The sequence below is a fragment of the Heliconius melpomene genome, chromosome 16, assembly GCF_056956725.1.
Source record: "Heliconius melpomene rosina isolate 202511_hmr_F chromosome 16, ASM5695672v1, whole genome shotgun sequence".
NCBI classification, from domain to species: Eukaryota; Metazoa; Arthropoda; class Insecta; order Lepidoptera; family Nymphalidae; genus Heliconius; species Heliconius melpomene.
The window spans coordinates 7475062-7492957 of NC_140404.1; the positions used below are offsets into that span (position 1 = coordinate 7475062).

The 17896-nt window shown below is 32.0% G+C and overlaps 2 protein-coding genes across 3 annotated transcripts in view; one reads left to right on the forward strand and one right to left on the reverse strand.

Annotated features, from left to right (window-relative positions):
• LOC146530879 (uncharacterized) overlaps positions 1-3434 on the reverse strand; it is a 50520-nt gene extending 47086 nt beyond the window's left edge. Inside the window, exon 1 of the mRNA XM_085199277.1 lies at positions 3231-3434. The gene's annotated coding sequence lies outside the window, so the exon portion shown is untranslated. The remainder of the gene's footprint in view (positions 1-3230) is intronic.
• Positions 3435-14061: 10627 nt separating this feature from the next.
• Hers (Histone gene-specific Epigenetic Repressor in late S phase) overlaps positions 14062-17896 on the forward strand; it is a 179192-nt gene continuing 175357 nt past the window's right edge. For both annotated transcript variants that reach the window (XM_085199278.1, XM_085199279.1), the window contains exon 1: positions 14062-14418. The gene's annotated coding sequence lies outside the window, so the exon portion shown is untranslated. The remainder of the gene's footprint in view (positions 14419-17896) is intronic.

Here is a 17896-nt window from a genome sequence, read left to right on the forward strand (position 1 = left end):
AGTAACCTCGTTCGCCACTTACCGCTTATCTCTTGGCGTATTTCGTGGTGAGTGGCAGAACTTAAAGCCGCGTTTTGCCTCGAATAGAACCCATAACCATCACGCTTTTGCTATTGTACCCCGATGGGCCTCAACGTACGTTATGACGTTTGTACTTAAATCAAAATATATCTTTACTTAAAATTTAGTGTTCGAAATGTAGAGTGTAGTCACTAATCGCACTTTCTATAATAATAGGTGTGATTAAGATCGCCATACATAATCTGTTACAGTTATATTTACAGTTCACGCTACATTACGCTAAGGCTCATTACGTATATTTTTTCAACGAAATTAGCTCGATTGTAATATCATCTCGCGAAATATCTTGAGACTATTATATATTACAGGGTTGGTAGAACGTTGGTTTGTAATGCTAAAATATAATGTTTTATTATTTAATACATTTTCTTAGAAAAATCTGTACAGACACTGAAAACAAGTTAATAAAAAGTTTTACAGAATTAGTTCTCTTTCTCTTACGCCATGTATGCCCATATAGTATTTTCATTTCACACAATATAACTTTTATTATATGATATTAATATATTTATATCTTAATATTTATCCATAAGGCTGTCGTAGCGTAGGGGACAAAAGGGTATGACTGTAAGCGAGGGTCGTGGGTTCGATCCCTACTCGAGGAAGTGAATTGTTATTTATGCGTTGAGTTTCGCCACTGCCTCTCTGCATCGAAAAATTCTAAATTCTCTGCCTAACCTGCTGTATATAGAATACAGCGTGTAGCTGATAGCTTTATATTTTTCCAAATATTTTGGACTTTCATTTCGATAAATAACCCAAGCTATCATAGAATACCTATAGGTACCTACAATACTAGCTGGGTTGTTTTGTCAGCAATATTTGTCACGTAACATCCACCTATTTTACAGGGACACTCACATTGTCCATTGTTGTCACTTCCTGTATCAGTTTATTTGTTTCAGCTATATTTCAATATAACTTTCAATATAGTCGTCGTTCGAACTGTATTTAAAATGTTTGTATTGTATTGTTTAGATATATATAAAAGTATAAATAATGACAAAAAATATATAGTTTTTGTTATTATTTATATTCTTTTACCAATAATTCACTAATTTATGTTGTACAGAGTTCCTAAAAAACCAAGAGGTGTTCCTTGATGATCGTACTAATATTAAAATTGCCAGAGCCACCAGCAAAAATAAGAAGTGAAATATTTTATTTATATTTTTTCACGACCTGCATTTTTACCATTTATATCTGGTAAAAACAAAGTACAATGTAAATGACAAAAAGTGTAAGCTACAATACTGGTTATACAGAATATGAAGCCGAAAAATTTTACACTGGAGAATTTCACACCTATACGCAAACCCAAGGATGACAGCCAATAAGATGATGATGGACAGACAGAGAAGGCGTAACGGAAGTACCTTAGTTCCCAGGTTCCCTTTGCTCACCGTGCTATGTACGAGATACAACTTGAAGCTAAAAAAAAGAACTAACAGAAAAGACCTAAGTTTTGAGAAAATTGTACTGAATTTTTGCAAAGTATTCTTATATATTATTATTATATATTTATTCAAATTTAGAAATATATTTTATTTCCCAATTAAAAAAATAATTTGTAGTAACCAATATGCGTATTAAAGTAGCTATAATATATATTTCGCATGCGAACAGCACATCTAGGCCGGCCGGCGCCGGGCGGCGAGAGATCGTTTCTGTAAACAGATTTAATGCCCATACAAATCTCTCTTTGGAATGTGAGTGAAAAGCCGCCTACGTAGTAGCTAGAGGCTTATATTCGTACTTTAGATGAGTAATATAAGATAATGTTCATGTCATAAGCTTTGCTGATAGTAAATTTAATATGGAGGTCTCCTCTATCTTCTTATGACGCAAATTTTTAATGCTATGATATTAATTAAATTCCGCAGATTTATTTAAGCTGAATTGAGAATCCTCTCTCTCTCTCCATCCTTCAACTGAGGAGAAAGGGATCTCTCTCCTGCTTTTTGAAGTTTCAATGTTACAAAAATATATGTTTTCTTCAGAACTTTTTTTACATAGACTTTTCACAGCCTCAAATGTGAACACCATTATACTAACTCCCTCCCAATTAAGTTCTTGTTTGTTATAAGTTATTTAAAACAACATTTAAGAAAGTTAAGAAACTAGAACTATAAGGAATTTTGTTTCAATACCAACATACTGTTGATTCACGACTACATGTGAAATTTAAAACATTATTTTTTTGTTCATAAATCTTTGCTCTACATATTTTTCCAGTAATATATTTCGTATAAAATTTGTGGTAATATATATTTATCGACGAAATTATTTAATATTTCACTAAACAATATTAGTGTTATTAAATGACTAAAATTACACAGCTAAATAATATTAGGGGAAAATAATAACCATAAACAATAAGCTTATTATACCTAAAAACCAATTTTTTATAAGAAACACGACACTTATTTAGAAAACGTATAAAAATTCGAATGGGATTTGTTTTGGAAACCTTGCACTTTTTGGAAACCTTCCAAGAAGTTATTTTTCTAATTGTCCAAGAGGTACGGGTTCAAATCCCGCTACGTTAAAATTTTAATACGTTTTCTGAATAAATATTTTTCTTTCGCAACCATGGAATAACACTATAGAAATGTAAAAAATAAAAAAACCTTATATTTGCACAATATAACGAGACAATCAACATAAATAAAGGCCGCCGTGATTAACTAAAAGCCAGATGTGGAAACCCATCTGCTGCAGGATTGACCAACTGAGTTAAATATTTATATGTCAATTTCACACCTGTTGCGATACGCGGAATTGTAAAGGATTTTTTAACTGCTTTTTACTTCTATTTTATTTAACAAGAAAAAACTAAATATAACTTATTTTTATTATTTTATTACTACCAATAAACTTGGTTTCATGTTATTAAAATAATAACTACAATTTAAAAGGTAATGTTAATTAAAATAAATATTCAAAAACAGTTAAATAATATTTAAAAAAATTATCTATTAAATTGTTAATACTAGTATGTTGGATTGTTAAAACAACTTCCTAATTAATCGATATTATAATTAGCGCGATGAATCAATATCGATATCGATATTAATTGAATTTTAATTACCGACAAGATCGAAATCAATATAGTCAAACCTTATTCTATTACTAATCCCTTAATATACCTTAATCAACAATCTGAACGCCGTCCAAGTATCCAATCCACACTGTGCACACTATTTTATTAAAAAAAAAGTTATAACACTGGCCACTTTTGTATAAAGTAATACAGTTTAAAAAAAAACAAATTTCAACTGGTCGTTCAAAATCAAAGACAGTGCGCGCGCCGTGTATTGGCGTCTTGACGAATCCAATTCTACTTTGGAACTGGCGATCGCGCGGCCAATATCGCGAGCCGGCGAAGCCCGCGGCACGTCGGTTGTCGACTGCCTTGTCAGGAATGCCGCACTGCAAGCTCAGCTTTATTTTTCTCCGTAAACAGGTTTCGATTACATTATAAAAAGTAAAAAATATATTACAGTTCTTTAATTTGCCAACGCGAGCGCTAAGTTTGGTGTTTTGTTATTTTTGGTGAATGCTTAAATGATTTCATGTGATACGAGAAGGTATTACTTCGTTTTTTTTTGTCATATAGATATATAGAAATATGAACATACGTAGTACATTTGTATCAAATATATATAAAAAAATATATAATTAGACCGTCCTGGCGCAGTAGGACTAACCCATAACACGCGACGGTTATGGGTTTCCTTCCTATTCGGAGGAAGAAATTATTACTTATTAATATTTTCATTTCTTCCCTATGGTAACAGGGCAAAACGCGGCGTTGAGTTCTGTTACTCAACACACAATACATCGAAACTTCGACGGCAAATGGGTAACAGAGTGTTTTAACTAGGTTCCCTCTGCCTACCTTGCTATATGTGGGATGCAGCGTCAATCTAAAAAAGATATAAAAGAAGCATAATAATAAAAGAAACAAATATATTCAAATGAAAACGTAAATATTTCAATCAGGAACTAATTTCTAGTTAATGAAGTAAATGAAACAGGTAAGTCGTGTATACGGTAAAACAGGAACACATTGTATGTGCTGTTTGTTCTAAGGATTGATTATAAAGTCGACTTCCTTAGAAATAAAGTTTGTATGTGAAATACAAAAAACAAATTTATTTAAGTACTTCTAAGTGATAAAATGGAAGGGGGTACTTATCTTTTAGGATAATATGATATAGAAAAATAAACGTATATGTATGTAATTTAGGTACTTTTATAATATATCAAAATTGAATTATTATAACTGGATATTTCAGTATTAATATTTGTGTAATATTTGTAAAGTATCTTTAGTTACAATGTTTTTTAGTAAAATAAAAAAAATTTTTTTGATAAAATTTACATATTTATGTAAAAATATTTTTTTAATCTTTATTCCTCCATATTAATAAAAAACTCTATACTCTACATGCTCATGAGTGATTGTCGACGAACTTTTCGTCTTGGCGCAGCGACAAAATGTCATACGGTACGCGATGATTGTGGGTACGACTCCTACGAAGAACGAGTTATTTTCATTTACTAGTACGACAAACCACGGCGTTAAGCTCCGTCAACCAACATTAATAATATATGGCAAATTAGGTTCAAAATTTTATACTAGGTACAAATTTAAATTCCACTTAAGTATACGATAGAAAGCTGTATAATGTAGTTCCTACGAATCAGTCACGCCTTTAGGAAGTGTAAAAGCATGACACGTGTCAACGACCGCCGGGACCGAGTGACGATGTCTTCTAATGGGAGGTTTTGTTTAGAGTTTAGATGTAAATTTCAAGTTATACAGCCTAATATATAGTAAATTTAGGTTAAGTAAAGAAACATGTATGTAATGCTAAATGCTAATAAAATTAGTACAAAAATTGATGTCAATTACTTAATTTTTTTATGATAAATTTAAAATTTTATATTTTTTTTCATATACTTTTTATTCTTGTTGTATATATAAGAAAAAAAGAATTTCATACTAAACCGCTTTTTACTACACTTGTAATTTTTTATATCATTTCAACACTTTGAAAATATACCACCAAAGTAGGAGAGAGATATAAATGTTATCATGAAATTTGATAACAAATATTAAAAACGTGTTAAACATTTTATAGTAAACATAAAACTGACTATATAACGAAATTTATATGATGAAAGGGTTAAAGATGTAAGGGTTAAAATACTTATAATAATAACAAAATCAGCTTCACGCTGTATCCCGCACACAGCAGGGTAGACAGAGGGAATCTCGTGTTATGAGATCCCATTTTCCGCCGAATTCTGGGCGTATTGCGTGTTGAGTGGTGGAACACAACGCCGCACTTTGCCTAGATACCAGAGCGAAGAATTGAAAATATACATTTAAATTAATATTTCCTTTCCTCGAGTGAGGATCGAACCCACACCAGTCGATTTTGCAGCCAACTTGGTGCTCCTGCACCATCTTCTTATAACAATCTTTGGAATTTATGCGATGAACTGTAGAACAATCAATCATTGAGTAGCGGATCGATGTTGTTGATAATGTTTATTCTAAACACATTATAGAGATAATAATAAACAAATTGGCGTTTCATCAACAAAAGTGCAGGATATTGTTAAATATGCTTATAGTACAAAAAAAAAATAATTACTATTTCAATAGTAAAGGTCAGTCATGGCGCAGGGGCAACGTGCGTCTGAAAACACGACGGGTTATGGGTTCGATTGGCACTCGAGGAAATGAAATATTTAATATTTTTATTTCATCGCTATAATGGTAACGAGGCAAAGCGGGGCGTTAAGTTCCGCCACTCAACGCGCAATGCCTCCAAAATTCGGCGTAAAGTGGGAAACAGAGGGTTAACACTAGGTTCCCTCAGCCTAACTTGTTACGTGCGAAATACAACTTGAAGCTGAAAAAAAGTATTTTAATAGTCACAACAGTTTGCGTATCATTTATATGACTGTATAACGTTATGAACTAATGAAATGAATTTATTGTGGCTTTTATTAATAGGATTAAGAAAAAATGTTTTTTTTGTTTGTTAAATTTACTGAAAAAATAATTATAAAAACTAATATAAAAATTATTAATGTTATATAACGGAATATACACTCACAATTTCTATAATTGATTAACCATAAGAACCATACTTGAAATAGAATATGCTAACTTTATTTATTACTAAGTGGATATTGTAAGTAAAAGTTGAAACGCTTTTCATATAATTTCTAAAATCATCATTAATAATATGATTTATTAGCTTTTTTTAGTATTGTCACGTCAATTAAGTGTAATTGTACTTGATTGATGAGAAATAGTGTTGTCGATCATCTGACAATTTAATGGACAGTACTGGCTCACGCACCTTTTATTATAAAGTTTATTAATAATTATAATTTATTATATGACTTCTTTACTATACCTGCATGATATCTTTCTATTTTTTTTCTAAATACAGGTATATTATTCATGATATATTAAACTTTTTATGAGTAAATTATTATATAATAAATATAACATATAGGTAATTTATGTTGAAAGGCGTAACTCAACGCCGCGCTTTACCTCGACACTAGAGCACAATAATAAATTTTCATATGTAAATATTATTTTTTATTTTTTTAACTAAAAAGTATGTATGTACGTGTACAAACGCAAAAGTGCGGAAGTTTCCCCAAAAAAAAAACTAACTAAAAGTTATAAATAATGTGCAAAAATTAACTAAGACAAATTAACTTATTTCACCTTCAATTAATAATAACGAAATTAAAAAACTATTTAAATTACTGTAATAAAAGTAACGCTATTTCATGATTGAGTACAATTTGACACGCCTAAAATTATTTCAACTATTACTTATATTAGAAAGACATATGTTGTTTATGTGCAGGGTCAAGAATAATTGCTATTCGGAACGCCTTTGAGCAGCTCGAATGTTGAAATAGAAACTTGTATGAAATTTAGAAATATTACATATATGAATTGATTACTTCCAATTTTTCTACTATATATATGTAATTGTTAAATATTAAAATATAGTATTTTTGGACGGAAGTGGAGATAGAAGTTTCTTTTAAGTTTCCAATATATATCTGCGAGGCTTTTTATTTGTTTTATTAATAACTAGCGACCCGCTCGCGGCTTCACCCGCTTTAACTACTGAATTACTCATATAATTTATGTTTGCAAATCACTTAAGATAATGTGAAAATTAATTAAACCCTAATGCAACCCGCATTTTCGTAGTTCCATTTTCTCTATTTCATTATACACAAAGGTCTTGTTTTAGTTAGTGATGACTCAATTCCGGCCAAGAAAACGTGGACGGATTACAAGAGGCGCGGGTTCAAATCCCGCTACGTAAAATTTTTTATACGTTTTCTAAAACAGTATTTTTCTTCCTTTAAGCTAGATTTTTTTCAAATTTTAAACACGTGAACGTGATTTAGTAAACCTTGGCATAGCGGGCTTAACCTTGCTCGAGGATAAATTTGTAAATATTGAAATTATAATTATTTCCTTTCTAACTACAATTATTAAACAAGGCGTGATTTCAAGTGAATGGCATATTTTCTTAATAAAATAAGACAGTAATCTAATTACATTTTCTTCTGAAAAAATATAATGTACATGCTATGTCCATCAACGTCAAAGATATTACGTTAAAAGTTATATTAATATTTAGAAAATATATTTTAAAATACTATATAATGTAAATATTATAATCTATTAAGTAATAAATATAATATTTGGGGCTAGTCGTGGCGTAATATCTATTTTTTTTTTTTCATTTCTTTTCTCTCGCGGCGTTGAGTTTCACCACTCAATTCAGAATTCAGCCGATAATGGCGGCTAGAGTGTCTTAACACTGTTTACAGCGTGAAGCTACATACATATATTCTATTACACGAGCTTTCAAAATTAGTGGCATTTTGAATCTTAAATTCATAATTTATGTCACATATTGTTTACACGTGTTAAAACATTGTTTAGTATTCTTTAAGTATATGTCTTAAGATATGTCTTCGAATGTAACGTTATGCCAATACAGACCGTTATACGAACGCTTATATACTATGCTAATAGTTTGGATAACATCCGAGTAGTATGCGGTTTATCGAGCAGGATATACAGCGTGTTTTATTATCAGTGTTATATTATTTATTATTTTAATTTATTTTATTAAAAAAATGTAATTGTAATTTGTACGTTGAATATTAATAAGTTTTTTATTTAATTTATCTTATATAGATTGTATGAATTTAAAAATATTATTAATAGTTCAGACTCTACATTGCTATTTTTTTATTTTTAATTGAATTGAATTCTATTGATATATGGCGTTTCGAGCGTGCCAGTTGAGCACAATTCATTGTTAAATTTTAGTTAAAATGTCAAAAAATAAACGTCACTAGGTATAACGAGAAAATTCTTAAAACGTTGAAATCACTTGACGTTACTTGGTTTAACTTTTTTCTCTACAGTGATACACTCTGCACTCCCAACGTCAATTAGTTACTTAAGTTTCCAAAATTGGTAAGAACTGCTGCTGCTTTAAGAATTGGTATACTTTTTGCTCATTATATTTACTCTTTTATTACAAAGCCTTTGTTAATTAATTAAATATGTTCCGGATATGCTAAGGAATGGCCTTTTGGTTTGCATATTTGGATTATTTTACACATATAGACAGTTCTGTGATAGTGTTAGTCTATATCATATTCTTATATTGTCATGAATTTTTCCAACAAAAAATGAAATGTGATACTTCATTATTAACTTTTAATATGTATTTTTGTTGTCAATAATATCAGGAACTCTGCATAATTTAAAGAGGTCCCGACTATTAATCCTAATAAACTATTGGGCTTGACTATTTTCTTTTTCGTTTTATGCAGTCGAGGTTTTTGTTTATTTAAATGTTTTTTTATTTTTACTTTTTTTGTTAGGATTCATTATGATCATGATATACCTTTTTGGAATTCTCGTATTGAGCTCTTGAATTTGATACCCATTTTTGAATTTGATACCAAAAATTTTTTTTCACTAAGTGCAATAGTGTCCCACAGCTGCCATGATCTTTTTTTTAACGTCACCTTACTAAGAACTCGGGCTGCTAAAGCGAATCTAATGATACCTCAATTGTGTAAATCCTATCCGTGGTTCTGGAGATATGAGGTAATAAAGAATATTATATACATACATACATACAAGATACTCGCGAAAAACATAACCCTTCCTTAGCGGTCGGGAATAATAACTTTAAAAATAAAAAAATATTTTATTTTTACGCTTTATCCCGTATAAAGCAGGGTATCTCTCCCTTTTTCTCAGAGCCTTGACACATTTCTCTAAAACCAAGAACCAAAAATCTTCATTTTCCGTTTTCCGCCCAAATCCAATACATTTCACGTTCAGTACTATAATTACTTTTATTACTGCAATATGTATTTTAGTAACACCAGTTGTTAACGAAGCGAGTGTGTCTGATTTAGAAGCAGCATGAGGACTTACATAATATTTCTCGGCTAAGTGTTGTTACAGTGCGTCTACAATCATTTTATGATAGGTTCGTGCGTAACTAATACCGTGTTGAAAGTGGAGCGATGATTTTAATGAAATATTTCAAATTATAATGATAGATTTGATGATTTGAGACTAGTCGTGGAGGAGAGGCACTAGCTGGTGGCTGTAAACGCGGTAGGTTGTTGGTTCGATTCTCACTCGAGGACATGAAGTACTTGATATTTCCTTTTCTTCGCTTTTTTCGACTTTCGAAGCAAAAGCGAAGAAAACGGCTTTCGACGCAAAGAACGGCGTTAAGTTCCTTCGGCATTCAGAATTCCTCGAAAAAATGGAAAACGAAAATTCTTACCACTAAGTTAAGTAGTTACTTAACGAAACTAGTTAGCTTAACTAAAATTTATAAACTGTATGAGACATAATATAATGATATCATTTTCACCCAGGCTTTCCATACATAAACATGAGAATATCAATCCAGCATGATTTAAACAGTTTACTCAGTTAACTACCGCTTAACTGAGTTACGGTATAACTCGATACTGGTGGGTGGTGGTGTGGTGGTGGTATAAAATGTTTATTTCCCTGATGTAGGCATGGCTTAGTTACGCCTTGTTGATACTGCTATCATAATAACATTTAATTATCGCTTTTGCTACGGTGTTGGTAGCTGTGTTACAAGTTAATTTATATATCCAGTGGTATATTCAAGAACTTTTTCAGTTTGCTGTATTTAGAATTTTTTTAAGATTCACGCTGTGTTGCTGCGGGAACCTGGGAACCTGGGGTTAGGACACTCCGTTTCTTCACATTAAGAAACTTGCGCTACTCATTCTCTACCAAATTTAGGAGGTATTGTGTGTTGAGTGGCGGAACTCAACGCTGCGTTTTGCCTCGTTACCAGAGGGAAGAAATTAATATTACTTAAGGAGTTAGTAAAATAGTTTCATTATTTTCTTGCTACAGTACTTTTTGACCAAAATGCATACATTTCAATTTACGCTTTTCTTGGAATAAATATTTATTTAGTATAGAATCTACAAGTTCCTATTTATTTCACTGAAATACATATTGTCCATTTCTTTTGTTAGTAAAGCTTACTCTTCATAAATATATTATATGTAATGTGGAATTTTATATTAACCTTAAGGAAGAAATAGGAGTAGAGCCTGATACACTCTTAGCCTACTAACCTGCAACTTCTGCGGTTTCATATTGAACCTACTTCCTTTGTTGGCGATTTACATGCTAAATTTATAGAAGTCTAAATTGTTATTTGTTCAAACTTAACAGTATATAGTAAGGAAATATTAAAATTATTTATGCGTATATTAGATTACAATTACTTAGTATTATCTCAATACATCTAAATTACATAAGATATCGTAATTAAATTGCAATATGCGTTCAAATAAAATGCAATTTTTAAAGTCCTTCAGAAAGTGGGTTAGAGTTTCCTAGCGCTGCATCTCGTAGAGCCAGTTTGTGATTGAATGATCCTTAGCAAAATAACTTTATAATATGTCTATAAACATATATTATACAAGTATTGGATATGCAAATTTGGAATTTTGAATGTAAAGAGCTTTAAGTATAGCATCCTTATTTTTCTTAATAAGAGATTATTTTTTCTATGGACTTTGATTTAATAATATTTTAGAAATCCGTGTATTACTTCCATATACAGTGTGAAGTAATAAAAAAAAATAGGTGAAAATAGTAATAAAAAACATTTTGCTAGCCCATAGTTTTACTTTGTTTCAACTAAACTTGTAAAAATACACTTCACTTCACTTTAAATTCGCCTTATGGTCTTATATCTTTCCCTCATTCATATTTTATGGACAAACTTCTTGGTATATCTAAAATAACTCGCTTCTCTGCTTTTCACCCATATTAAGGTAAATTTTCACTAAAACCAAATATAATTGTGTTTACTAATATTAATTATTTAGCAAAAAAATCGTGATATCAAAGAAATAAAAATCTAAATAAATAGAATGGTCAATCCATAGCATTTTTCCAAAACCTCAATAAGTACTTTTCTTCCACATAGTTCACAGACCGGGTCGGAGCTTCCGCACTTCGTAAATGGTTTCAGTAATTTATCGAGTAACGTGTGCTCTAACCAAGAGTATATAGTCCATTCAATGTTAGCTAGCGTTTAGAGATAGTTTCATTTAGCTTACAAAATCTTTAAGGGATTTAAAGCTTAGATTTTACTTTCTATGGTTTCTACAAAATTTTAGTGGGTATAATGTATAAAGGAGTAGAGTGGAGTAGGAGGAGAACGGAGTGACTTATCTCTAGGTTCTCTCTGCCTATCCTGCTGTATGAAGAGAAAATATACAATATATATTTTTTTATAAATATTGTTTCCTATTCCACAGTAATATTCACATGGATTACGAAATAGTGATAAACATAACAAATTTCTTTTTTAACCATTTTGAACTCAGAAAAATACATTACTTTTAAAGTAATTAAGCTACATACATAATGTGTAGGTTTTTTAAATAAAAAAAATCCCGCACACAGCAGAGTAGGCAGAGCGAATCTAGTGTTAAGACACTTCGCTTTTACTTTTCGCCAATTTGTGCCTCTGCGCCACGACTGGCCTCTCATCGTTTATAAGAGATTTAAACTAAACTAAAGCTATAGTATTAGATGTCACTGTCAGTTTCAAACGTCCAAACTAGGTCACCGGGACATTAACTTTACGGCGTATACTATACAAGTAGTACATAGTACATACATTAAATCCTAATTTGTTTTCCAGGATAAGTTCTAAAGCTAGCCAAGTAAGCTCAGTAAATTAATATTCAAAGTCTAAAATATACTAAATAGATTTTTTTTGGTCATTGCGATTAAATTGGTTGTGGATTCGATCCCAACTCGAGGGGACCAAAATATTTATTTAAATTATTTTTTTCTTTTTTTTGCTCTGGTAAAGGCAAAGCGCGGCGTTGGGTTGCGCTACTCAGCATGCAATACTTTCAGAAACAGGAACCTCCAGGAACAGATTGTCTTAACACTAGGTTCCCTATACCTACCTTGCTAGATGCGGGATACAGCGGGAAGTTGATTTTAACAAAATAGTATTAATACATCCTCCTAAAACAGAGATTTAACGAATATCTAAAGATTTTACTTCCCTCTAAAAACAAACTATTCTAAGACTAGGTCAAATGTCCGCTTCCTTATATATCTAGCAATTGATAACACCTCTTATCCAAATACGTTACTCGCGACTCTTACTAGTTCACGATACCGTTGTGGCTCTCAGTAAAACCTTTTATGCCAAGAGGTTCAAAACCGGTTGGCAAATCAGAATATTGGCTTAAGGATTAAATATCACTGTACAAAGAAATATCATTTCTTTTTTTATTTCACGTTGTATTCCGCATATAGCAAAATAAGCAAGAGAACTTAGTGTTAGGACACTCCGTACCCTATTTTCATTTCATTTGTAATTAATTATTTAGGGGTTAAATTTAGAAAATCAACATTCTAATTTTTAATCATTTGAAACTTATATGTTTGTGCAAGTACTGTGGTATAGTTTTTGTGATATATCGTGAAATAGAAATAATTGAGATGATAATAATAAATTTATCGCTTAAAAATCATATTGGGGTTAAATCAATGGACGAAAATGATAAATATAGAGTTTTAGAGATATTAGTAAATATTAATTGTGGCTAGCCATTGAAAAGAAAGATCCATGAACATAAATAATTAATCGAATAGCATGAACTACATCTATATTTAAGCAAGAACAGTTTCACGTTTCTATCCGCAAAGCCTGCCTAACTAAGGCAGAGAGAAAGTAGTGATTTTATTCTCCGTTCTTCACTATCTACCCATACGGAGACGGGACTTTACGGAACTAAACGCAGCGTTTTGTCTTGCTGTTATGTCTTGCTAGAGCGGGGAAATGAAATTATTTCTCTGAGTGGGGATTGAAATCGCAACCATTGCATTTATAGTCAAACGTCAACACATCAAGTTGTCTTAAAAAGCCATAAATAAAAAAAAATGGTAAACGTCCAATAATATGAATCCTGATGGGATCTTTACAATACAAACAAAAACATAAACATCCTTATTTGCTCGTAACGCAGAGAACTGAACTAGCAACTAGCGCCCTCTATTGATGATTATCGGTATTACCTTGTGTTATAAACATTTTAAACTTTTTGTAAAAAAAATAACTCTTTTATATAAATTGTCAACGGGCTTATAAAATTTATTAATAGCATGAAATTAAACATTTGTTAACATTTAAAATAATAAACTATAAGTACGTATAAGAGTATAATAACTATTTTACTGTAATGTAGAGTCGCTTGTTTAAGTTCCATTTCTCGCCGCTAGATGCTCCACTGTGCACTCGTGTGGTGAGATTCAATATGGCGACGCCATTCGCCTCTGGAACAGGGCGGGGAGAACAGTCGCCGAATTGCCTCTTTAACATCTACGCGTATATTCGACATAGCCGAGGTCTTCGTGACTCGAACGCGAGTGATATTGCGAAATTATAGTGTGTTTGTGTGTTAATTTAAGCTGGTTGTGTGATCAATTGTGAAAAATGGTGATTTAGTGGTGAATAACGTGCAAGGACTTTGGGGTAGCGATGTCTAGCAGTTGACATGTTTATCTGTGTCGTGTGTGAAGATTTTCCCATCGCGTGAGGAGGTGTGGTGCGCTTGTGTGCGCGCTGGCACCGTGTGTGCGTGCCGCGACCGTGGGTACGAGGATCCAATGATGGATGCATTTCCACCGATGTATAGGTAAAGATCACCATTTGTACCTCCGATGGGTGTAATGGCAGTCGGCCTCCCGACTACGTACACAATGAACCCCGCTTTGCTCTCCTTTATGATTGCTTTGTTTTAAGCTGTTGTAGATCTTTACATTGGAGCGCATGTATTTAATGTTAAGAATCCTTGAATCGATAGGGATAATGTAGCTTAAAGTGCAAGCAAACACGGCATTGGTGGCCGCAATCTTTTGTACTTTTCTAGTTTCCTCTTAGCACTTCGGAGGTCGTAGAGACCTTGAATGTGTTCGCTTACGAAATATTTTCCTTTGTAATAATTGTTGTAAATGAACTATTGGATTACGTACAAATTAGTAAAATTAGTATTTAGAAAAATCATTTACAGTATAAAAAGTATTTTATCCTGAAGTTAATAATCCTTATTGGAATAACGAGTAGTCGGTCATACATTTTTAATCATATTATCATACGAACATTCCTAATAAATGAGAATTATAGTGTAATTGATTAATCTCAATCCCATCATATCAAAACATAAATGACTTAACGCATTTAGCTTTTGTATTAAGAGGGATTCAAGCGCGGAGCTCGCGGAGACTTGCATTTACGAATGAATCTTAATTCATTACATTCATAGTAGAGTCGCGCCAGAATATGGTTCCCCTAGCTCTGTTCGCCTCTGGTTATCAGCTTACAAAGTGACTGAAGCCATCTCACTCCAACGAACCACTAATCTGTATACTACCGTCTCCTTTTGCCGCATATTGCACGTTTTTCTTCTTTTAACGCGTCATACGCCAGTATTAAACTGTGAACATAGCTTGGAATATTCGAAAAGTAGAGACTATTCAAATGTATGATTCGTCTCTACCAGACTTTGGTTTGAGCGAGAGTTTGACCCCAATTGATTGTAAGTTCTTTGTTTAAGGGTTCGGTAGGTAACACTAACAAGGGGGTCTGTGAGGGTTCTGCGCATCCATGACGCGCAGTCAGACACTTGGTGCCCGCCCGCGTCGCACGTGGACGAGCGTACCTTGTGGACGAGCCGTCGACTCTATTATGTTGACAAGTGCTTGAGACAAATGAGACTGGATTATAATATCATAGTGGAGGTAGAAGGCGGAAATTGTAAGTGTCTCCCACACTTCAATAGATGTTCGCAGTAGTAGAGTTTAATCGTGGCTCGGTTATTATATAATATTGTTAATTATTATCTTGATTTTTGTTTTATCTTAGAGTTTATGCTTATAAATTGATTTATTAAATATTATTTAAAAACATATGACCACGTCAAATATATAGAAATGTTATTTATTAACTTGATGAAAAGTAATCTTTGTAGCCTTAAACTTTTAGTTAATTATATTATATATTTTTTAAGCGATTATTATATTAAGTATATAATAAAGAGCTCGCAAACAATGAGAAGTATGCTGTAGATGATACCACCGTTAAACCAGTTCCAGGATTCTAGTAACTCACTTAGCGAGTACTGCAACCTAATGATTGCTTGCGTTTCTAACTAATTAGCTCTATTTCTTTATGTAAACGGAAGTTTTAATTGCTGACTAAAAATTTGCATTTGCCGCCATTCGTGGAACAGTTGAATGTCTTACTGTATGCGTTAGTTGCAAGTTAAATTCAAACTAAGATGATTTTTCTATTTAAAATCCTTCAGTTCACCCGCTATAGCAAAATATTTCTGATTTGGCAGTGTAAGACGACGTTTCTGAAAGTCCGATACTAGATTGTCTCCATTTTTTCAGTCTATTCTGCGAAAAACACAAGATGCATGTAAACGTAATAAAAATAACACGAACTATTAATGGAAATATATAGTAAATTGAACAAAAGCTTTAGAAAAACTAAAAACAAATGTCAAAACAGTATAAACAAACAACCTGATTATTTGTAAACTCTACTATTCGGGGGTGGACTGTGGACTACTGAAAAGTGTCCGAAAAGTCAAGTTTCCAAAAATATATAATATCAATATACGAATAAATTATAATATTTAACCATTTCTTTTACAATAATCGGGAAAGTCAAAATTCTTTTATACTTATTATTTACATTTGTATAAAACCTTAAAATTTTCGGCGGAAAGTGGGGAACGAATATTCCCTCTGCCTACCCTGCTGTGTTCGGGATACAGCGTGAAGCTGATTTATTCTCAAAATTTTAAATCAATAACATAATAAATTAACGTAACGAAGTGATACAGATACTGCCAGTTAACGCGATGTTTGTGGTTTTACTTATTTTCATTTCTCATAAAGAGCTCCACCACACATCCATTCAACTGGTCGAAATGTGGGAATCGGAGTGCGTTGACACTAGGGTTTTTCTGCCTTCCGATCACACTACGGAATAAAACGGGTATTGAAAAAAAAATATCTATTTTCACTTTGATTTTATAGAAATTAATAGTATTTCTTTATATTTGTAGAGTTCTCTGATTGCCGAGGTCGCGAGATCAGTGGACTAGACGATATCGTGGCACACTTTCAATTTATATGAACCAACTATGTTTTGATATTTACAGCTTACAATTTCAATTTATATTTATTATTAATTACTATATTATAATATTTATTTGAGATCTTACTTAAGATCATGCTGTTAATTAACATAAGCAATAGATAATTTTAATCATCGAGGTTTTTTTTGTCCAATTATGAATGAAACATTTGAGTAAGTCTTCTGCGGAATTGTTTAGTAGATATTTGTTAGCTTCACGATGCATGCAGGGTAGGTAGAGGATATGTGGGAACCTAGTGTTAAGATACTCCATTCCTATTAACACATTGCGTATTGAGTGTCCGAACTCAACGCCACATCAAAGAAATTAAAATATTAAATATTTTATTTCCTCGAGTGGGAATAGAACCCAAAACCTACGCGTCACACATCAAGCTCAAAATTGCTTATCTACTACATTCACATATACTTTCTCTGTCTCTAGTCTTTGGTTCACGAGTAGGCAAAACCTACAGCTAGTTATAAGTGAAAATACACTGTAAATTCCAGTTAAAAATATCAAATATTTTATATCTATATACAGGGTGTCCCAGGAGTCAACGATAAAACGAAAACAGATGATAGACCAAGTCGTGACAGTTATGAGAAAAATATAAAAAAAAATCTGTGTCATGTATTTTTCATATTATATTGATTTTAAAAAATACCGGAAAAACCGACACCCTGTGATGATTTTTCAAGTCCTAAGACTACAAATATTGCTCTTTTTTTTATTTTTTTTCTGTAATGTAATCATGAGTAACCCTTCTGTGAATTACAGTTTAAGATTTAAACATACCTGTACCAGTTTTCAATAAAATGTGGTGTTTTTGCCAAACATTAAATTCAAATTATTTACTACACCCAACTTTAACCGACTGTACTATAAAAAAAATGTACTACACTGTTTTTGCAAGTAACTTTAAAAATTAGCGCATTTAATCTGGATTCCGAAATGGTACAATACT